Consider the following 24,317-nt stretch of genomic DNA (forward strand, 5'->3'; position numbering starts at 1 on the left):
TTCAGGTCTTGTTTGCATAACAAATACAGTTTGGGGTAAGTGGCAACAGAACACAAACGATAATGGAACAATATGCGAGAAACTACAGAAAATAAAGCCCAGCGGGGGGAAGTATCTGTTATGTGTATATATGTATATCTCTGTTGGTATGTATATATATGTATATCTCTGTTGGTATGTATATGAAGGCCCTATAATGTTTTGCTGGACTTGTTTATTGTTCTAGTGAACATGGGCTGGGAAATTTTGGGAGGCTTAGCCACCCCAAAAAGAGATCAACTGCTATTCTGTATATTTATAAATAATTGCAAGGTCTTCAATGGAAAGACTAGTAGTCTCCCCAAACAAAAATGTCAGTTTGTAGCTTCGACTCACAGAAGGGTCATCCCTAGACTTTAAAGGGGATGTTCACCTTTCCCTTAATTGTAGAGAGTGATATTCAGAGACAATTTGCAATTGGTTTTCATTTTATTATTATTCAGGGGTTTTTGAGTTATTTCGTTTTTTATACAGAAACTCTCTCAAAGATGGGGCACTGGGACCTGTAAATCTCTAGATACGTCACTGGATATAGTGTACAGGTATGGGACCTGTTATCCAGAATGCTCGGGACATGGGGTTTTCCGTATAAGGGATCTTTCTGTAATTTGGATTTTCATGCCTTATAGCTACTAGAAAATCATGTAAACGTTAAATAAACCCAATGGGCTGGTTTTGCTTCCAATAAGGATTAATTATATATTAGTTTGGCTCAAGTATAAGCTACTGTTTTATTATTACAGAGAAAAAGGAAATCATTTTTAAAAGTTAGAATTATTTGGATGAAATGGAGTTTATGGGAGACGGTCTTTCACATTCCAATCTCCCTATCAATATAAATGAATAGCTTTACGTTTTTTAGTATAAAAACTTACAATTGGAAAATAAAAACAAATTAATATGCAAGTAGAAAATAGAAGTTATGTGTGGACAAATAATGACAGAGCAATAAACATAAATGACCACTAGGGGAGCTAATGCTACTGCCTTTCTGGTGAATTTTCAGGTCAGTATTAGGAAACGGCAGCTGCATTTACAATACTGAACTAGTGAAGTGTTTTATTTTTAAGTCAGAAAACATGAACTAAGGGGCCAATTTATTAAGACGCGAATTTTTCAGATCTGGCTTTTTGTGCCAAAAATGCAAAAAAAAAATCGCGAAAAATTGAGAAAAAAGTGCAACTTTTTTGGGGATTTATTATGCAACAAAACTGAAACAATTCCGATTACAAAAATTCTCCAGCTAAATCCTGTTGAAAAAATGTAGAAGTCAATTACAACAACTGGAAGATATTTCTTTGATTCGCAGTTTTAGGGCAGAAACACGCAAAGATTCGGGAGATTTAGTCGCCTGGCTACAAACCGCCTCTTCTTCGGGCGACTAATCTCCCCGAAAAGCCTTCCCGCCAGCTAGAATCGAAATCTCCAGTGGGATGGCACTCGGATCACTTCATTTTCCGAAGTCGCCCATAGTTGCCTCACGAGGAAACTTCGGAAAATGAATCGCTCAGAGTGACATCCCGCCGGCGATTTAGATTCTAGCCTATGGGAAGGCTTTTCATGGAGATTAGTCGTCCGAAGAAGAGGCGATTTGTCGTTGGGCAGCTAGATCTCCACAAATCTTCGCGTGCCTCTGCCCTTGGAATTTTTCTAGAGTTTTTGACGCAACAATATGAAAAGTGTGACAACTGGAAAAAGTTATGGTTTTCGTAAACTATCCCATTTATACTTTTTAGTATCCCGATTTTTTAATACATGCCACGAAATCGTGCTTTTACAGAAAGTGACTTTCGTTGTGGTTTCAAAAACCTCTAAAACCACTAAAATCGGAACTTTGATAAATAGGCCTCTTAGTGTAATGTTTTATTTGTTGCATTAAAATTAATTAATAATTAGGTTTCTAAAATGTAATTCCGCCATGGAGCACAGAACTAGAAGGGACACGGGTAAACATGGAGGTCACTAACCCCGGTACGGAGGTAAATGTTGAAATTTAGACAGTGGAGTTGATGTGGCTGGGGTGGGAATCAGTGCAGGTGATGTTTTTAGATAGTTAATGAGGGGGCAGATTCACTAACTTCGAGTGAAGGATTCGAATGAAAAAAATTCGAATTTCGAAGTATTTTTTGGGTACTTCGACCATCGAATTGGTTAAATTCGTTCGAAGTAAAAATCGTTCGACTATTCGACCATTCGATAGTCGAAGTACTTTCCCTTTAAAAAAAACTTCGACCCCCTACTTCGGCAGATAAAACCTACCGAAGTCAATGTTAGCCTATGGGGAAGGTCCCCATAGGTTTGCTAACCTTTTTTTGATCGAAGGATTTTCCTTCGATCGTTGGATTAAAATCGTTCGAATCGTTCGATTCGAAGGATTTAATCGTTCAATCGATCGCAGGATTAGCGCTAAATCCTTCGACTTCGATATTCGAAGTCGAAGGATTTCAATTCGAGGGTCGAATTTCGAAGTATTTTTAACTTCGAAATTCGACCCTTAATGAATCTGCCCCGAAATGTCATGGAGCCAGGTACTGGAAGTGATGCAGCCAATATGCTCTTACGACTCAGTCACACTGGTTGCTGGGGGACTTGATTTTAAATGTGCTACAAACTTATAATTCTCACAAACAGTTTCGGACTCACGTACAATGAGGGGCCTTGATGTGTCGCGTGAGCTTAAATATTTTGGCCAAAGTGTGGTACTAACACCAAATTTTTTGTAATTGTTTTTTAAAGGCAAACCGAGCGCTGGCAAATTTTCTCTTTCGGCTTGCAAGTTAAAGAAGGATCGGGGGGATTAAAAACTGTTGTTGGGGCTCTTAGGGTCAGGGCACACACTCAAATTCGGGGAGATTAGTCGCACGGTGACAAATCTCCTCTTCTTTGGGGCGACTAATCTCCCTGAACTGCCTCCCGCCGGCTAGGATGTAAATCGGCGGCGGGATGGCACTCGGATCACTTTATATTCCAAAGTTGCACGAAGTTGCCTCACGAAGAAATTTTGGAAAACGAAACACTCCTAGTGCCATCCCGCCGGCTATTCACAATCTAGCCGGCGGGAGACAGTTCAGGGAGATTAGTCGCCCCGAAGAAGAGAGTTGTCGAAGGGTGGCTAATCTCACCGATTCTGAGTGTATGACCCTTACACCCAGCCTTTTTTATGTGGTTACAAATGCAAGCTGAGAATAAAAAAAACAACAAATAGTGTTTATTGGTGTTTTTTTAAACCTAAGTGGGTTTTTGTTAGTTCTAAACACAACAAGCCTCAATTCTATTGTCTCCTGAACGCATGTCAAGTACAGGAGAAAGTCCACCATGTGCTGTATAAAAAAAAATTCAACTAAAAGTGCTCATGCCCCCTCATGATCCACAAGAACCTTGCACTCCCCACCCCCTTTGCATCCCACAATTTGAACTCTTGTGTCTCTCAAGGCCCCCCACAGGGCCCGACTGGAGTACACTCCCAAAGAAATTCCTACAATTCCCACATCACATAATTGCTGAAGTCATTTCATTATATTTTATATTTGATATTATTATATTTCCCCTTTAAAGGGGTTGTTCACTTTTAAAGTTATTTTTAGTATGATGTAGAGAGTGATATTCTGAGACAATTTGCAATTGGTTTTCATTTTTCATTATTTGTGTTTTTTGACAGAGCTGGCCCACTCGTCCTAGGCAACATGGCCGGTCTCGTCGATGGCTGGACGAGCAAATTGGTGCTCACGTGAATGTGCGAATAGACGGGGAGAGAGGGGACCGGACTAGGGGTAGGCAGAGAAGGTACGTGCCTTGCGCTGGGCGGGGGGCGCAAGGCACGTACCTTCTCTGCCTACCCCTAGTCCGGTCCCCTCTCTCCCCGTCTATTCGCACATGCGCGTGAGCACCAATTTAAAGGGGTTGTTCTATTGTACAGAACTTCACATCACACTTGGCTGAGCCACCCTAAGCTCTAACACCGGAAAACCCTAATTGGTGTATTTTATCAGTTATGGTGGGTTTCAAGTCCATATTTCACTATATCCCTATACCACTCACTACAATGTCTCTACAAAGTCAAAGCATTTTCCCAATTACTTTCTATTTGTGACCATTTTTCTAAACTAAAGTTTAATTTTTCACCTTCTAAAGCAGCTCTGGGGGGGGTCATCGACCCTGTAAACTGTTCTAAACTGATACATTAGCTGATAAATTTCTTATTTTTGGCTCTGCTGAGCAGAATTCCTGAGTTTTATTAAATAGGTTGTTCGCCTTAAATGACCTGATGATGTAGAGAGTGATATTCTGAGACAATTTGCAATTGGTTTTCATTTTTTATTATTTGTGGTATTTTAGTTATTTAGCTTTTTATTCAGCAGCTCTCCAGTTTGCAACCATGCCTTGATTTGAATAAGAGACTGGAATATGAATAGGAGAGGCCTGAACAGAAAGAGGAGTAATAAAAAGTAGCAATAACAATGAATGTGTAGCCCTAGGGTGGTGGCACACGCTGCTATTTGGGGAGATTAGTCGCCAGCGACAAACCATCTCTTCTTCGGGCGACTAATCTCCCCAAAATTCCTTCCCGCTGGCTAGAATGTAAATGGCCGGCAGGATGGCACTCAGATCGCTTCGGTTTTCTAAAGTTGCCCAAAGTTTCCTCGTGAGGCAAATAATTCAAAAATTAAAATAAATAAATAATGAAGACCAATTGAAAAGTTGCTTTAAAGGCAGCTGTTAGAATTGATACAATAGTTGCTGATATGCCACAATGCTGCTGAGTAGGGATGTAGCGAACCGCCGATAATGTGTTCGCGAACGCCGTTCGCGAACACCGGCAAAAATTGCGAACAGTTCGCGAACAGTTCGCGAACTTCGAACATCCGAAAATCGTTCGATTCGAACGATCGAAGGATTTTAATCGTTCGATCGAACGATTTTCGTTCGAATCGAACGAAAATCGTTCGATTTTAGCGATCGAATGGTCGAATGGTCGAACGATTTTGACGCGAACGCCTATTGGCGAACGTCGCGCGACGTTCGCGAACTTGCGGCGGACGTGAACAGCCGATGTTCGCGCGAACAAGTTCGCCGGCGAACAGTCCGCGACATCCCTACTGCTGAGAAATGTATTAACTAATGGAGCAAACTGTAACAGTTTAGAATCTGTGCCTGGATCCGCTGCCACCAGACTGAAACACCAACATTCAAATTTATACTTCAATTTTTTAAAAAAAAACGTAAATAATAAAACACGGAAAGCAACTGAAAAGTTGGAAGGTGAACAACTCCTTTAAAAATTAGAGGAAGCAGACCCCATTATCTGAGCTCCCCTGACCCCTGGGTTAACCACAGATAGGGTCACCACCTTTTCTGAAAAAAATACCGGCCTTCCTATATATCTATCTTTTTTCCCTATTAATAACATTGGGATCAGCCACCATTTTTACCAGACAGGCAAGTAAAATACCGGCCAGGTGGCACCCTAACCGCGGGGTCTGCTTTCTCTATAGTTACGCCACTGGTTGGACTTATATACTGGGCTACTGGTGGCCAGAAATGTCAACCTTTAACTTACTTATCTGGTGGGTGAGGCTCAAAGAATACCTATGCACTTTAAAAACAAGGGGATTACCACATAGGGGGTGATTCACAAAACTGGTGATATTGAGACAAAATAAATGTGGAGATAAAAGTGTCAGATTTGCCACCTAATTCACAAACCTCCATCTCCAGATGGACAAAGATTTTGTCATTTGCACTTTTTCTGAATTTGTCTTTAGCCCTTGCTATACCTGTCAGTTAGCCATCAAATTGTTTTTTTTTGGGGAGGAGGTTTATATAACCTAGGAAAATTATACATCATTTTTTTCAGGCCTTCTAAATCTGCCTACACCTCTGTAACAAGATACAAGGGTCTAAATACAAGAAATGCTATTTTGCATAATACAGGGATTTGTAACAGAAATATGTTTTATTATCTTAAGTCAAGTGTCTGGCTGGGAGGCTTTACTTTTCCTTTAGATCATATATTCATTCAAATTGCTAATATTGCTTAATATTCATTAAGCTAAAACTAGTAAAATAATGTAACTTTTTACATATAAAATTGTATACAATATACTTTTTGGGAGGAACTACACGGACGATTTTGGCGCGATCCGACACGCTGCACAAAAACGCAGCCGTTACGTTGGATGCGACAGAAATAAGATAAGATATGGAAATGTTGGATGAAGTTGTAGCATTGATCTGATGCGACACGACTGTCGGATGCAGACGCAGCGTGCAGCGTCAATGCTGCAACACGATCCGACAATGCTATTACTTACCTTATTTCTGTCACAACCGACGTGACGCCTGCATTTTTGCGCAGCACTCCGGATTGCGTGGAAATCATTCGTGGAGTCTCACCCGTTTTGTTTCATCAGTTTTTGACTTGTTTTGTTAATGAGGCTTTTACACCTATAGGGTTAGACAGTAACATGTGCCCTGACTATAAAATGCTAATCCCTATTAATATACTAATAATTCACCAATGGGGCAGCTACAAGAGGTGTGAAATGAAGATTGTCTGAACCAAAGCAGAGCAGATTATATTAGAATTGAATTGATTGACATGGGGAAGAGTTATACTGAGCTTTACTCCATTTTTAAAATGTCGGGAGAAAATGCGGTTTTTGCTCCATTTTTATGTCGTTTGAAAGACAAATTCTTAAAAGTGTCTGTAAACTGCCATTCTTTCACTAAAATATGAAAAGTGGCGGTTGAGTTGGAATTTATGATTTATTTACTGTATCTGTTTGTGCATATGGAGTATTTGACTCAGCATACCTCCCAACATTTTGGAAGTAAAAAGAGGGACAAAAAATTTTATTCACATGTAGCGCAGCAATTTTTTGACCACACCCCTTTCTGTGGCCAAACTCCCTAATTACCATGTTTGTTTTACAAAATTTGGCAGGTTATGAAAGTTTGAAAATATTTCTCCTTATCTAAACTGTGTTTTTGTGTCTCAAAATTGTTACAAAGTACCTTATTTGCACTTGTTCTGGGCTCTCTGCTAAAAGCCAATTAAGTGAGAAACTTTGTTTCTTTTTCTGGCTGTTCAGTGCAGAGAAAAGAGGGACTTTCCAATACAAATGAGGGACTGCGGGTTGAGCTGTCAAAAGAGGGACTGTCCCTCTGAAAAAGGGACAGTTGGGAGGTATGCTCCAGTTTACCACCACTTTTACTCCAGAAATGGGCTCTCTGCACTTTTGTGAAATCCCCCCCATAGTGATGGAAGGCAGAAGTCTAAAATGTGGGGCCTCAGGCGCCCCAGCCGTAAAGTCTTCTATGATGACGAAGCCCCCTGCATATATTTTTTATGGCATGACCAGAGGAGAGGGAATGCAGAAGCAGGTCTGGGCCGACGGGCCCCAAAAGAGCCGGGGCCCACCGGGTTTTTTCCTGGTGTCCTGAAGGCCCAGTCTGACTAAATAAACTCCCAGTACAACTGGCAGAGTTTACAGCTGTGGGGGGGGGGGGGTAGAAGGCCTTGCTTACAAAGTAGTATAAAGACCCCCTTAGACGGGCCAATAAAAGCTGCCAACAGACCGGCAGTCTGTTGGCAGTTAATTGGCCCGTGTGTGAGGCCCTCCGACAGGCTTCCCCGATCGATATCTGATTTAAAAATCCCATCAGATCATGGCCGCATCTGTGCGTTTATGCCTGGCATGTCCAAAGTGCAAACCGCGGGCCAATTGCGTCCATTTTCAAATTTACACTGGCCCTCAGCCTCCATCATGAAATTAATAATAATGTGGCCCTCCAGCACAGTATGATCAGGAATCCCATAGCAGTAATATTAAGGCACATTAGTGAAATGATGTTTTCACATACTTCTTTAGGGCTGAAGGTGTCAATAGACACTGACGTGCCAGTACAGTAAATTAAAGACGTATGGCGTCACGTGTCTATTGCTAACACCTTCAGCACAGCAGTATAGACCAAGTGGCAGATCATTTCACTAATGTGCCCAAGTATTACTGCTACGGCTACGCGATTCCTGTAATTTAATGTTAATGGTTCAAAGAATGTCGGGCTGAATGGTCGGCCCCCACACATTTCCACCTCAACAAATCTGGCCCTCATTGCAAAAAGTTTGGGCACCCCTGGTATGTGGTTGGTCCCGCAATCTGACCGTCCGTATCGGATACTTTATGATCTGATTGTTGAGCCCTAGGGCCCACGATCGGATCAGCAAATTGGGTCATTTAGGGGGTCCCCAGTGGTGCAGTAAAGAAGGGAGGGCTCCAGAGAGGTCTCATCTATTAGTCTCATCTAGAGTTGTTTCTAAATGTAACTGAAAGCGGTATTTGTCGGTCCCATTCTGTAGTTCTGCCCCTGCTACAGTGCTTCAAGCAGTGGAGAGGATGTAAACAGCCAAACATTTATATGTGTTATATCTACAGTGGGAAGTTGCTTGGGAGTCTATTTAAAGGGGTTGTTCACCTATGAGTTAACGTTTAGTATGATGCAGAGAGCGATATTCTGAGACAATTTGCAATTGGATTTCATTTTGTATTATTTGTGGTTTTTGAGTTATTTAGCTTTTTATTCAGCAGCTCTCCAGTTTGCTGTGTCAGCAATCTGGTTGCTAGGGTCCAACTTACCCTAGCAACCGTGCACTGATTTGAATGAGAATATGGAATATTAATAGGGGAGGGTCAGAACAGAAAGATTAGTACCGTATATACTCGTGTATAAGCCGACCCGCGTATAAGCCGAGGTACCTAATTTTACCTAGGAAAACTGGGAACCTGTATTGACTCGTGTATAAGCCTATACTACACTTTTGCCTGCAGGGTCACATTTTCCTTTCCCGGCACAGCTACATTTTACTAAAAGCTGCTCCCCCCTCCCTCCCTCCCAGACAAGCAAGTGTAAATAAAGCTCTGAAAAAAGCTCCCCCCCTGTAAGCAGCCTCTGTAGTTTCAGGTCTCCCGTGCAAGTTTCTTCATACATTCCTTTCCCTCTGTAACACCGCCTCCCACACAGACAGGCACGGGAAATAAAGGGAGACTGACCGTGTATTTGCTCCTTGCCGAACATTCTTTTCTATGCGCTGAGCACTGACACACGCGAGTATAGAAGGTGCTGTTTCAGGTGAATTAGGCTGCTTATGTGACATTTGCGCATGTGTCAGTGCTCAGCGCATAGAAAGGAATTAAGCCTACACTGAACTACATCTCCCATGATCCCTAATCAGCCAGAGGTTAAAAGCCCCACTAGACTAGATGCCTAGTTTGCGTCACATTCGCCCCAATAGCCATGAAACTGTCTGACCTTTCAGAGCCTCCTGGAGCCGGTCGACGTCCATTGCCGGAAGAGGAGGGTGTCACACACACACACACCGGCTGCCTCCCGTTGCTCCTCGCTCTCAGCCCCATCCGTAATCGCTTCCTCCGTCACAGTGAGGGAAACCCACAGGAGGGAACGAGGTCCAGTCCCCTGCCTCCGGTGACCATGCTAAGCGAACTGAGATCCCAGAAGCCGCCGCGCAATAATGGCGCTCGTGACGTCACCAGAAGGAGAGGCTGGAGTAGGCAGCGGCTTGTCTGATACTGGGCACTGGGAACGAGCACGCAGCAGCAGGGGAGAGACTCGGTACTGAGACCCGCGTATAAGCCGAGGTAGACTTTTTCAGCACATTTTCAGTGCTGAAAAACTCGGCTTATACGCGAGTATATACGGTAATAAAAAGTAGCAATAACAATAAATGTTTAGCTTTAGGGCAGGGGCACATGGGCAGATTGGGGGAGATTTTGTCGCCTGGCGACTAATCTAATCTTCTGCGGGGTGACAAACTCGCCGAACTGCCTTCCCCCTGTTATAATGAGAAAACGCCTCCGCTAATGCACTCGCGGTGCTTCAATTTCCAAAGTCGCCCGAAGTTTCCTTGTTAGGCAACTTCGGAAATCAAAGCGCCGCGAGTGCCATGCTGCAGGCAGTTTTTTATCGAAGCAGGCGGAAGACAAGGGGAAGCAGTTCGGGGAGATGTCGCCCCAAAGAAGAGGTGATTAGTCGCCGGGCGACTAAATCTCCCCGAATTTCCAGGTGTGCCCTTACCCTTAGGGCAGGGGCACACGGGCAGATTCAGTCGCCTGATGACTAATTGCCTCTTCTGCGGGGCGACAATTTCCCCGAACTGCCTTCCCCCTGCTATAATGACAAAAAGCCAGCGCCAATGCACTTGCGGCGATTTGATTTCCGAAGTCACCTGAAGTTTCCTCGTGAGGCAACTTCGGAAATCGAAGCGCCGCGAGTGCGATTGCGCTGACGTTTTCTCATTATAGCAGGGGGAAGGCAGTTCGGGGAGATTGTCGCCCTTCAGAAGAGCCGATTAGTCGACAGGCGACTAAATCTCCCCCAATCTGCCCGTGTGCCCCTGCCCTTAGAGAGGATTTGTTTTTAGAGGGGGTCAGTGACTAGGGTGCAGGGCCGGAACTAGGGGTAGGCAGAAGAGGCACTTGCCTAGGGCGCAAAGGCACAGGGGCGCCAGCCACGTACCTCTTCTGACACCTTCCCCTAGCTCAGACCGCTATGTTCAGAAGCTGAGGCCACAATTCTATGTAGTTTACAGTCTTCTGTGCATGCGCACTAGTGCGGTTTTTGCACTTGAGCTTCCTTTCCGCTCGCACACTTCTGTGCATGCGCGAGCGGCAGGGGGCGAAGTAGTTGGCCGGGTTGCCTAGGGCACCCGGCCGAGTAGGCCCGGCACTGCTAGGGTGCCACCTGGCGGGGAAAAATTATGGTTGATCCCAATGAGGGAATAAAAAAAAAACGCCGCTTTTTCTCTGATCTGGGAGAGACAAGGGGTCCTGTTGCTGCTGAGCCCCCCGGTGGGTACGTTTGTGGGTGACGATTTATTGGGGGTAGTTGGAAGGGGCTCGTGCGTCAGGGGAGTCGCTGCTCTGTATAAAAACATCTCTACGTTTCTTATGGCGACATAATCTCCAGCAAACATGGCGGTGGGGCGTTACATACAGAGACATCGGGGGAGGGAGCGCTGCTGCTGCTCCGGGATTATTTAAATGAGGATCAGAGCAGCAACCAGGGGGCAACGTTTTGCTTCTTCAACTGCCGGGTGTGAGTGCTGAGCGGAAAGTGCGCTGCTGCTGCTGGGGGTGCGTATTCCCTTAAAAAGGGGGAGCAATGTACCCGCCACCGGGGTCCAGGAGACCGGGATGTTTCTCCAGTTGTTGAATTGCAGCTCAACCGCCCGCCCTGCTGTTTGTGAGTTGTAGTTGAACTATAGCTCCTGCGCTGGGAATTCTGAGGTCGTGATCAGGCCCGGACTGACAATCTGTCAGTTCGGGCAATTTCCCGAAGGGCCGCTCCATTTTCCTGTGAAATGGGCCGCTTCTGATTTGTGGCGATTTGTGGGTAGAGAGACTTACAGCATGAACATTGTGATTCTGCTTCACACACACCCCAAGCAGCTGCGTGTTCCTCCCTCCTCCTAAGATCAGTCAGGGAAAGGCAAAGTCCCTCTGATTGGCCAGCAGACGGGTTGGGAGGTGTCAGAGAGTTCCCGTGCTGTTTCACGAAGCTCCTAGGAGAGGTAGGGGTGTCTGTGTGTGTCTGTGTGTGTCTCTCTATGTTTGTGTGTCTCTCTATGTTTGCGTGTCATTTTGTGTGTTTGTGACTCTGTGTGTGTCTCTCTGTGTTTGTGTGTCTCTGTCTGCGTGTGTGTGTCTCTGTGTTTGTGTGTCTGTGTGTGTGTGTGTTAACATGTGGGCTGCTTTGTTTGTTTTTTGCCCGGGCTGCTTTTTTCTCCCAGTCCGGCTCTGGGACTTGTGATGAAAAAATCAACTGGATCTTCTGGGTCTGTACAGCCAGCATGTGCCAGGGAAAGAGAAAGTGAAACAGCTGCTGCTGCTGCAGAACTTCTTGTGAGACCTCCTGAATGTAGTGGGAGCCAGTGATTTGTACTTAGTAGTGTTGGTGTTAAAGTCGCCTGCTATAAAGCACACGCAGCGCTGAGTTTTTAGAAGTTGCCCGATGTTTCCTCGTGAGGCAATTTCAGGCATCTTCTGAAAACACAGCGCCGCGTGTGCTTTAGCGCAGGCAACTTTTCATTATAGCGGATGGGAAGAAACGCGAAGGCAGTTCGGGGAGATTGTCGCCGGTAGAAGAGGCGATTAGTCGCCAGGCGACAAAATCTCCTTGAATCCCCTCGTGTGAACTAACCCTTATAGCAGGGTTGTTTGGTAAAGGCCCCCTGGGCTGGACTTTGAAATTTACAGGAATTGTTAAAGGGGTGGTTCACATTTAAGTAGGGTTGCCACCTTTTCTGGAAAAAAATACTGGCCTTCCTATATATGTGTCTTTTTTCCCTATTAATAACATTGGGATCAGCCATCATTTTTACCGACCAGGCTGGTAAAATACAGGCCAGATGGCAACCCTACCTTTTAAGTAAAATTTTAATATGTTACAGAATGGCCAATTCTAAGCAACTTTTCAATTGGTCCTCATTATGTATTTTGTATAGCTCTTGAGTGATTTGCCTTTTCCTCCTGACTCTTTCCAGCTTTCAAATGGGGGTCAGTGACCCCCCCCCCCATTTAAAAACAAATGCTCTGGTAAGGGTCAGGACACACAGGCAGATTCAGGGAAATTAGTCACCCGGCTACGGGCGACTAATCTCCCCGAACTGCCTTCCCGTCGGCTAAAATGCTGGTGGCGGGATGGCACTCGATGCAATTCGTTTTCTGACTTAGGAAAAGGAATAGCGCCAATTGCCACCCCACCGGAGATTTACATTTTAGCCAACGGGAAGGCAGTTCGGGGAGATTAGTCGCACCGACGAAGAGGAGATTTGTCACCGGGCGACCAATCTCCCTGAATCTGCCTTATGCCCTGACCCTAAGGCTACTTTTTATTACTCCTCTTTCTATTCAACCCCTCTCCTATTCATTTTCCAGTCTTTTATTCAAATCAATGCATGGTTGCTAGGGTAGCTTGGACCCTAGCAACCAGATTGCTGAAATAGCAAACTGGAGAACTACTAAATAAAAAGCTAAATATCTCAAAAACCACAAATATTAAAAAAATGAAAACCAATAGCAAATGGTCTCAGAATATCACTCTCTACATAATACTAAAACGTAATTCAAAGGTGAACCACCCCTTTAAATTGGCTCCAAAGATGATTTCGTATGACATCATAATGGTGATCTAATGTAACGTGGCCCCTGCTGTTTAGGACATTGGGTATTATGGTGCTGTGTCGAATCCTGTGAGCAGAACTGATTTATGATGTTTTATACTGATAAGCACATTGTCATGGTCACTGGGAAAGTGCTGTCCCCAGGAGCTTGCAATCGAGATGGCAGGAGAGCATAGCACATTATATATCACTGTGATTAAAAGTTGGATAGCAGGTAAAGTAAAGCCTTGTGTTTAAATACATCTAATTCATCGCTGCGAAATATTCTGGCGCTATATAAATAAATGTTAATAATAAATTAGGGCATGAGGTTAAAGTACATCCCCCTGTTTGCCTTGGGTTTAGAGGAGGAGGGGTTCCACTAAGGACTACTGAAACTGAAATGTGGTTTTATTGGGGGGGCTGTAACTTGGGGGATTGAACGACTGTTGCTTACCCTGTGGGCATCCGCAATAAAAATAAGTGTCACTATCCTAATGCTAGTGAATCAAGCCTGCGTGTACTTGAGGGTTTTCTTGTCCTTTAATGTGCTAGTGAAGTCTGAGTGTAATCCTGTGGGACACTGTGATCTGTTCCTGTGGCAGTTGGGAAACTGCTGATCGTGTTCCCTTGTCTCATACAAAACAACATCTGGGCCGTTGCTGGAAGCACAGTCGCTCTTCCCACGAATCCCGTCCTTTTGTCTCGCCCAAACCTGTTTGATCAGTGTTTCTGGGAATGGCGACTTGTATTAGGGTGTCGTATTTTCAGTTTTACGGCTACTCTCCCCCCCCCCCATACAAATGTAAGCAGTTTTTTTTTTTTCTTGAATTAAATAAGAAATCCAGTGGTGACTTCCACCAGAGCTGTCTTTATTGAGGTCCACTCCTATGTGCCTGAAGAGTAGAAAGGAAGATTTGGGCACAGTGCATATAGCTGCAGGGGCAATGTTAAACAATAAACAAACAGTAATGCGCAGATTTATCAAGGGTCAAATTGAAAGTTCAATATTCGAATTTTTTAAATTCATTTATGGAGTTATTCTAATTCGATTCAAGTTTTTTTTTAAAAAAATTTTTAATTAGATTTTTGAGATTTATCATACTCTGGCCCTTTAAGAACTCGAATTCGACTATGCGCTGCCTAAAACCTACCAAATTGCCTTTTAAGTCAATGGGAGAGGTCCAGGGATCAATTTTGAGTTGTTTGCAGTCTTCCTGACATTCAAAGAGAAAAAACTTGAATCAAGTTCATTTAGAATTCGAGTTTTCGGGTCGATCCTATTCACCCGAGTTTTACAAATGCGATTTTTTTAATACATTTCGATTGGTCGAATTTCGAGTTTATGGGAGTTTAAAAAAAAAAAAAAAACCTCCCATGAATTTGAAATTCGACCATTGATAAATGTGCCTCTAAGTGTCGCCCAACCGGCAGCCCTTTAGTTGTTGTTGAAGCACAACTCCCAGCACCCGGTGGGTTGAATATTCTTCCAATAAATAATGTGGCATCGCAGCAGAGTCTGAGAGGCCCTGCAACCGCTGAAGACTGCCCTCTGTTCCACCCGATTAAGTTGCTTCAAAGAAAAGAAGTTTGTATGGGGTGGGGGGAAGTGGCTCTCAACTATTTCCTGATTTCCATTTGTTTGCCTGAAGTGTGGGAATTTGACTCCTCCTCAACCTACTTTGGGCAGTGCCGCAATCTTGTGTGCTTCCATGTGTAAACACTGCTTGGTTATTGCGCTCTTGAACCTGTGTTTACACATTGAATGAGTCTGTGCAGCCACTGGGACAGAATGCTCTGTTATATAGATAGCTAGAATCTCAGCCATAAAGCAGGGCAGGACTGCTGCTTACAATTGGGATCAGATAGGATCCATGCAGCCACTGGGACTCTCTGCTCTGTTATAGCTAGAATCTCAGCCATAAAGCAGGACAGGACTGCTGCTTACAATGGGGATCAGATAAGATCTGTGCAGCCACTGGGACAGAATGCTCTGTTATACAGATAGCTAGAATCTCAGCCATAAAGCAGGGCAGGACTGCTGCTTACAATTGGGATCAGATAGGATCCATGCAGCCACTGGGACTCTCTGCTCTGTTATAGCTAGAATCTCAGCCATAAAGCAGGACAGGACTGTTGCTTACAATGGGGATCAGATAGGATCTGTACAGTTAGTGGGACAGAATGCTCTGTTATACAGATAGCTAGAATCTCAGCCATAAAGCAGGACAGGACTGTTGCTTACAATGGGGATCAGATAGGATCTCTACAGTTACTGGGACAGAATGCTCTGTTATACAGATAGCTAGAATCTCAGCCATAAAGCAGGACAGGACTGTTGCTTACAATGGGGATTAGATAGGATCTGTGCAGCCACTGTTACAGAATGTTCTGTTATACAGATAGCTAGATTCTCAGCCATAAAGCAGGACAGGACTGCTGCTTACAATGGGGATCAGATAGGATGTGTGCAGCCACTGGGACTCTCTGTTCTGTTATAGCTAGAATCTCAGCCATAAAGCAGGACAGGACTGTTGCTTACAATGGGGATCAAATAGTATCTGTACAGTTACTGTGACAGAATGCTCTGTTATAGCTAGAATCTCAGCCATAAAGCAGGGCAGCACTGCTGGTATGTGATAGAAGAAAGAAGATGTCCCTGTGCAAGCACAAAACGTCATTTTAATACTTTTGAAATGTAAGTAAATCATTTGCTCTACTAAACACTGGATATTGTTTTCAGACACCAGTCCAGTTTATGAAATGTTGGAATCGGTCACTATTCTAACCAGAACCTGTCATTTAAAAGATAAAATCAACTTCCTTCTCCTCCCCCAGTTCACTGTTAAATTGAGGGTTGTTGGACTCTGGCCCTCCTGCCTGTCCCAGGCTGTTCTGTGCTTTTAGCCAGGGGCGATCCGGGCCCATCCGCCGCCACCAGGAGCAACATTTTTGCTGCCCCTGGTACCTAGTGGGGCGCTGCCGCCTGAGGCGACAGTCTCCGCTTGCCTCATTGGCAAAGCACCCCTGCTTTTAGCTCTCACATGGGGCTGGGGTAGGTACAGTGTTCCTGTCTATTAGTATTTTGGTCCTTTTGGGTAAAGACTGGAGTAGAAGCAGCAGCAGGTAGTAATTGTGAATGTTTGCATACGAGGGGAGAGGCAGCAAGGCAAATGTCAAGATGCAAATCGTATTTCTTAAATAGGTACCTTAGCCTGAAACTTTTCTAGTTATTTTTAAACTTAAAGGTGTTGTTCACCTTTGACCTAACGTTTAGTATGATGTAGAGTGTGATATACTGAGACAAGTTGCAATTGGTTTTCTTTTTTTATTAATTGTGGTTTTTGAGTTATTTAGCTTTTTATTCAGCAGCTCTGCAGTTTTAGTAATCTGGTTGCCAGGGTCCAAATTACCCTAGCAACCACTGCATTGATTTGAATAAAAGGCTGGAATAGGAGAGGCCTACTTAGAAAAATAAGTAATAAAAAGTAGCAGTAATTTGTAGCCTTAGGGTCAGGCCACACTGGGCACTTTAGGGAGATTTGGTCGCCTGGCGACTAATCGCCTCGTTTTTGCGGTGACCAATCTCCCCAAACGCCTTCCCTCACTCTGCGCTGGTTAAAATGAAAAAACGGCAGGAGCTAATCAAACGCGTCGGTTCTTTTTCCGAAGTTGCCTCACGAGGAAACTTCGGGCAGCATCGGAAAAGGAATCGCCGCGTGTGATTAGTGCCGGCGTTTTTCATTTTAGCTGGCACAGAGTGAGGGAAGGCGTTTGGGGAGATCGGTCGCCGCAAAAACGAGGCGATTAGTCGCCAGGTGACCAAATCTCCCCAAAATGCCCAGTGTGGCCTGACCCTTACAGAGCATTTGTTTTTAGATGGGGTCAGTGACCCTTATTTGAAAGCTGGAAAGAATCAGAAAAAAAATGAAGGCCAATTAAAACGTTGCTTAGAATTAGCCATTCTATAACCTACTAAAAGTTAACTTAAAGGTGAACCACCCCTTTAAGGTGAAAGTATTTGCTTTGTGTTGTTTAGTAGTTCTGACTTGAAACAGTTGCAGAGTGCCGGATGGAGCAACTTCATGTGTGCATTCAGTCTGACCATCTCACTTTGAGTCCCAGGTTAGTGAGTCACAAATGCAGGGTGCTAAACTGAAAGGCAGTGCTTATGTGGGAGTATGGTCAGGGCCGCCATCAGGGGGGGACAGGGGGGACAAGCGCACCGGGCCCGGGCATGAAGGGGGGCCCGGCAGCACTGCATGTTTTGAAGATCCGGGCCCCCCTTACGAGCGCCCGAGCCGTACGTCTTGCCTCTTGCGTTGCCGAATGCGGAAGTGCCGAAAAGCCAAAGCCAATGCGCCGAAAAGACCCGAAGTCACGGAAAAAGCCGAAGTCCCCAAGGCACGAAGCGCCGAAAAGACCCAAAGTCACGAAAACAGCCGAAGCCGAAGTCCTGAAGCAGCGCAAAGACCCGAAGTCACGAAAACAGCCGAAATTGAAGTCCTGAAGCGGTTAAAAGACCCGAAGTCACGAAAGGAGGCGAAGTTGAAGTACTGAAGCCATGAGTTCAATTCTACTGAACACCAGTTTGTGTTTTTTTTTTTTTTTAATCCCCTGGCCACCAATGTATTATTTTAATATTCTATAGGCCCCTGCCACCAAACTTTTTTTAAAACATTTTTTTTGGGGCCCCAATTTTTTTTTTAACTCGTAAGGGGCCCCTTGCCACCATTGTTTTTTTTTGTTTTTTTTAAAAAAAAAAAAAATAATTACATTTTTTTTTTGGCGGCCCCAATTTTTTTTAACTTGTAAGGGGGCCCCTGCCACCAGTTGTTTTTTTTTCAAAAAAAAAATTTTTTTTTCTAATTTTTTTTTGGGGCCCCAATTTGTTTTTAACTTATAAGGGGGCCCCTGCCTCCAATGTTTGTTTTTTTTTAGTTTTTTTACATTTTTTTTGTTGGGGCCCCAAGTTTTTTTTAACCTATAAGGGGGCCCCTGCCACCAATGTTTTTTAAAAAAAAAAAAATTACATTTTTTTTTTGGGGCCCCAATTTTTTATAAGGGGGCCCTGACCCATCAATAGCTTTTTACAACTTGTGTGGGGGGGGGGGTTACTTTTTTAGCGCTGATGTCTGTGTGGTCTTTTAACTGCGATGTGGAGTGGGCGGGATATGGGGTGGAGCTTGGTCGTCAGTGTGGGCGGGGCCCAGGGGGCCCCAAAAATTTTGTTGTACGGGGCCCCGTGATTTCTAATGGCGGCCCTGAGTATGGTTGATGGGTGATTCAAGAGGTGCTGAATGAGCTCATGTTCCTTCTATATTAAAGGAACAGTAACACCAAATGAAAGTGTTTTAAAGTAATGAAAATATCATGTACTGTTGCCCTGCACTGGTAAAACTGGTGTGTATTTAATATAAACAAGCTGCTGTGTAGCAATGGTGGAAATTGAAAAAAGGTATCTGCAGAGCTTATCAGCTATCTGCTGTGTAACCTGAGCCTTTTCTCATTTGAATGGCTGCCCCATTGCTACACAGCAGCTTGTTTATATAAACTATAGTAGTACTTATCTGTTATCTACTATTTATCCTGTGCTTGAATGGCTGTCCCCATTGCTACACAGCAGCTTGTTTATATAAACTATAGTAGTACTTATCTGTTATCTACTGTGTATCCTGTACTTGAATGGCTGCCCCAATTGCTACACAGCAGCTTGTTTATATAAACTATAGTAGTACTTATCTGTTATCTACTGTGTATCCTGTGCTTGAATGGCTGCCCCCATGGCTACGCAGCATCTTATTTATATAAACTATAGTAGTGTTTGGGGAGCATACACAGCAGTTTTACCAGTGCAGTTTTGTAGTTACTGTTGCTTTAACTGGGCTACAGAACTGCTTTAAGAAAAGAAGGAGCTCTCGCACACCCGTGCTTTATAACGAAGTACAAAGTTGCTTGGTGCCCAGTGATAGAGTTAACGGCAACCTCCAAATATCTGTAGAAAGTAACACACTGGCACACAAGACTGCTGTTGCAGGTAAAAACCTTGCAAAATTTTTTTTATTGTGGACGGACACACCCCTTTGTCAAGGTTTCTACCTGCAACAACAGTCTTGTGTGCCAGTGTGCTTACTTTCTACAGAACTGCATTAAAGGGGAACTATGATGAAAATGAAAATTTTATATAAACTTCGTCATACTGAAATAAGACACTTTCGAAATACAATCAATAAAAAAGTCTGCACTGAAATAATCTGTATTAGAGCGCACTCAAATAACTGATTCCAGTACAAACAAAATAACTGCCTTTTGCACAAATTCTGCATGTAGAGAGACATGACGTCTGAGAGTGAGCTCTAAAAAAGGAGCGCCCGGATAAGATATATTGGCTCTAACAGTCAATGAATATCTTGACACCCAATTCCTGAATGAAGACAGAATAAAGAGGAACAGATGCTGAGAGAGGAATAGTGAAGATAAACTGGTACCGAATTTTTTTATTGATTGCATTTAAAAAGTTCTTTATTTCAGTACGATGAAGCTTATATAAAATTTTTATTTTCGCAATAGTTCCCCTTTAAAACACTGTCATTGCTTTGCAGATCACTGCGGCTCAAGCCACAGTTTGTTTCTTTGGCTCATGCCCTGCTACTGGTCTGCCAATAACAAGCACCCACTCCCAGATCTCAGTCTGACTTAGGCCTGAACCCCCTTCCACTTTCATAAATGACTTTGCGCAAAAGCCACAGTCTGTAAACATCTGCCCTACGTGTTGCAAATAATTTGTCATGTGTGGGCAGACAATTTATAGTTGCTTTGTTATTACAAATTCCTCATCACTTGATCCCAGGGGCTGCTGGGAGTTGTAGCTAGAGGATGGCTTATACAGTCACTATGAACTATTTCTCCATGGAGGAAGGAAACACTGCCGTTGCACCGATACAAATGTCTTGCCTTTTGTAATATCAGGATTCTTTATCATATGTAACATTCATTTTTTTGTAAGCTAATAATCATACCTCCCAACTGTCCCTTTTTCGGAGGGACAGTCCCTCTTTTGACAGCTCAACCCGCAGTCCCTCATTTGTACTGGAAAGTCCCTCTTTTCTCTGCACTGAACAGCCAGAAAGAAACAAAGTTTCTCACTTAATTGGCTTTTAGCAGAGAGCCCAGAACAGCTAACAGGTACAAATAAGATACTTTGTAACAATTTTGTACACAAAAACACAGTTTAGATAAGGAGAAATATTTTCAAACTTTGATAACCTGTCAAACTTTGTAAAACAAACATGGTAATTAGGGGGTGTGGCCACAGAAAGGGGTGTGGTCAAATAAATTGCTGCGCTACGTGCGGGAAAAAAATGTCCCTCTTTTTACTTCCAAAATGTTGAGAGGTATGTAATAATCTTTACACTCCCAGTGTATTTCCTAAGGACCGTGTAGAGCATTTTGAGATGCTCGGACTATTCGGACATATAAGCTATTTCTGGATCCATTTGAATTGAATGTACTGAATATTTAGGGTCATACTTGCTATTGGTATAGAACATGTCGGTGTTGGTCTGTGCTAGATCAGCCCTGCTACACATTATATTATTGCCTATTTTGATGGAGGGAAAAAAATTCTGTATTCCATTAATATATACAGGGCAGCTGCCTACCTCTTATTCCCATTGGCATCAAGTTTCTCTGGTTAAATGTGTTGTCTGCATTAAAAGAGAACTAAAGCTTAACTAAAGAAGTTGGCTAAAAATGTTGTACATTGTTTTGTACCAGCCCAAAGCAACCACAACCATTTAGCAGTAAAGATCTGTGTCTCCAAAGATGCCCCAGTAGCTCCCCATCTTCTTTTCTGCTGATTCACTGCACATGCTCTGTGCTGCTGTCACTTACTGAGCTTAGGGACCCACTCACAATATACAGTACACATAGAATAGAAATGTCACAATATAAGGCTGATTAGTCATTAATACAGATAATTACTACATGGCAGCACAGAAACCAGTGCAATTAGCATCAGAATTTAATAATCAGCAAACCTGTAGCATCAGCTTATATTACAGGGGAAGCTCATTTTCTGCTGGATAATTAGTGACGAGCCCTAAGCTTAGCTTCTCAACAGCCAATCAGAGCCCACTGAGCATGTGAGTGTCACAGACACTTTCCAAGATGGTGACCCCCTGTGACAAGTTTGAAGTCCTGAATCATTGCTGCTATTGACAAGCTGAAACTTTAACGGTCGGAATGCCATTAACCTTGCAGAACCGTTGGCATGTTGATCTAGCTCTGTGGTTCCCAACAGGCCCGGACTGACCCTCTGTTTGTTCAGGCATTTGCCCGAGGGGCCGCTCTGTATTTTGTAAAGTGGGCCGCTCCTGATCTATAATCTTTATTACAAACTGCCTGTGGGCTCTAGGACCGCTCCTCCGTCCTAGCTTCCACTGTGGCTCCGCCCCTTCCACTCGTCTCTGTTTTCATGCTGTGCTGTGTGCAGACCCGCCTGCCATCAGGGGGGCACAAGGAGCAGGGCCGGGACTGGCAATCTGTGGGTTCTGGCAAATGCCAGAGGGGCTGCTGTATGGTTCCATAGAAAGTTACCATATAGTGGGCTGGTAGGGGGCTGTACTTGGAATGGCAGGGCCTATTTTGACTCCCAGTCCAGGCCTGACAAGGAGGATAGTCTCGGGCCAGGCAGGATTTAGTCTTAAAGGAGGGCGTGCTGTGCTGCTCTTTCAGGATTAACCGGCCCCCCTTACGGAGCGCAGACATCACTGATGCCGAAGACTGAAGTACAAAAGGAACTGATGTGGTAAGAAGGGGACTACATCGCCAGCAGTCACTGTGCTTCCCTGAATCTCTCTCTGCACTCTGTCTCTCTGTCTGTCTGTCTGTCTCTCTCTCTCTTTCTCTCTTTCTCTGTGCACTTTCTGTGAGTCTTTGTTTCTCTCTCTGTCCCTCTGTCTCTCTCTGCATTCTGTCTCTCTCTCTCTCGCTGCACTCTCTCTCTCTCGCTGCACTCTCTCTTCTCTCTCTCTTGCTGCACTCTTTCTTTCTCTCACTGCATTCTGCCTCTCTCTGTGAGTCTCTGTCTCTGCACTCTGTCTCTCTCTCTCACTGCACTCTCTTTCTCTCACTGCACTCTGTCTCTCTCTGTGAGTCTCTGTCTCTGCACTCTGTCTCTCTCTCTCACTGCACTCTCTTTCTCTCACTGCACTCTGTCTCTCTCTGTGAGTCTCTGTCTCTCTCTGCACTCTGTCTTTCTCACTGCACTCTGCATCTCTCCGTAAGTCTGTCTCTCTCTGCACTGTCTCTCTCTCTGTGAGTCTCTGTCTCACTCTGCACTCTGTCTCTCTCTCTGCACTCTGTCCCTCTCTCTCAACACTCTCTCTTTCTCTCTCTGCACTCTGTCGCTCTCTGCACTCTGACTCTCTCTGTGAGTCCCTGTCTCTCTTTCTACACTCTGTCTCTATTTGTTTTTTAACTTTTATGGGGGGCCCCTAACCACCAATTGTTTTTTTTTAACTTATATGGGGGGTCCCTGGTAACCAATGGGTTTTTAGTGTTTGTTTTATCTCCCATGTTTGTGTGGCTTTTTTACTGTGCTGTTGGGTCTGGGACTGTCATCTAGATTATGTAGGTACCCAGCAGAATGAAATGTAAAAAAAAAAACATGTGGCTACATGGGGGATTTATTTTGTGAATAAACAGTAGCAAGTGAGAAAAGTTTTCATTTTAAATCCATTAATTCATTCTGAAATACCTTTACAGCACATGATGGCACATGATGGCTACCTGATCACCAGGGTTAGCTTAATTAGTGTTACCAATCAAAATATACTTCCTATAATATTTTTTTATATTTATTATATCCATCAAACCCTACCCATCTCTTCCCACTACTGAAAGCTTGGGTTGAGCTGCAGAAAGCATTTGTTTATACATACATTTTTGCAGTTTTACCCCTATATATGAGTGGATGTGTACAAGTCACGTGTTTACATGTGGGCTGCTTTGATTTATTTTTTTGCCAGGGCTGCTTTTTACCCCCAGTCCGGCCCTGGTTCCCAAGCTGTGCAGCTGGCTTTCTGGAGTCTCAGAGCTGTCACTGGGAGGGGGCTCATTGTGAATATAATGTCTATTTAATGTCCTAAATACTAAGGGGTGCCCTGACCAATTGTTGGGCCTCATATGGTGGTGGGTGGGGCACGCTGCTTTAAAAGAATCGGGTATAATAATGTTTTGATTTGCTGTGAAGTCATTTGGGTACTGGAGTAGAGCTGGCTTTTGCTACATTGGTTCAAAAGTCAGAACCGTACTGCTTTTGGATGCAATTGCATTTACAAATCAATCTAAAACAATCATTAATGTATGTATAGTGGAACGTTGATTAGAAAACCGAGCAGTGTTTGTAAATCTCTTCCTGAATGTGGAAAGTGCAAACAGTGATAAGGCATATCTGGTCAACTTGCAATGTACAGAATGCTTTCCTTTGTGGAGCTATTCCCGCCACTCTCTTGGGCACCTTTCTTTAATGCTTTTGTAACTCTATTGCTGCAAGTCGTTTTTGGAAAGAATATTGTCCTCTGGTTCTGGTTTATTTGTATAGGCCAGAGAAAAAAAACTGCAGGTTTGATGATGGATTTTTGTTTCAGGAAGTAACGTTAGGAACAGGATGTGACTCCTAATGATGGAATTCACCTATCTGTGTAAAATGAGGGTCCTCAAAGTCGCAGCTAAGAGAGCTGACTGATGGGCAGTTTGCCTACATTCTTTATGCTTCTGGTTAAGGGCGGCTGTGCCCAAAACGCGTTAAACAACCATGCTGCGTGTCTTTTAAATATGGATGAGTAATAAAAAATTTACACTTTTAAAGTACCCCGGTGTGCGGAACTCCACCTTTTGTTCTCCTACATTCTTTAGTAGCAACATGGGTTAGTACAGCTGCTTGTATTTTGGCAGTTGCTCAAACAATTGGATGAAGAAAGTGAGACTATACATTTGAAGATCCACTTGTTAAGCCTACCTTGATGTGGGCGATATCGGGCTAATCTGATCATTGGACCCAATAGTCGAATCTCAACTAAGGAGATACAGGTGATTA

The 24,317-nt window shown here is 43.8% G+C and overlaps 1 protein-coding gene across 4 annotated transcripts in view; it reads left to right on the forward strand.

Annotated features, from left to right (window-relative positions):
* Nucleotides 1–11,495: 11,495 nt before the first annotated feature.
* LOC108719403 (zinc fingers and homeoboxes protein 2-like) overlaps nt 11,496–24,317 on the forward strand; it is a 57,231-nt gene continuing 44,409 nt past the window's right edge. The window contains exon 1 of one of the 4 annotated variants that reach the window (XM_018268247.2): nt 11,496–11,626. The gene's annotated coding sequence lies outside the window, so the exon portion shown is untranslated. Of the gene's footprint in view, nt 11,627–11,767; nt 11,958–21,540; nt 22,026–24,317 lie in introns of those variants that run through there. The other 3 variants (XM_041566626.1, XM_018268250.2, XM_018268246.2) reach the window with 3 other exon arrangements.

This window comes from Xenopus laevis, chromosome 6L (assembly GCF_017654675.1).
Source record: "Xenopus laevis strain J_2021 chromosome 6L, Xenopus_laevis_v10.1, whole genome shotgun sequence".
Lineage (NCBI taxonomy): Eukaryota > Metazoa > Chordata > Amphibia > Anura > Pipidae > Xenopus > Xenopus laevis.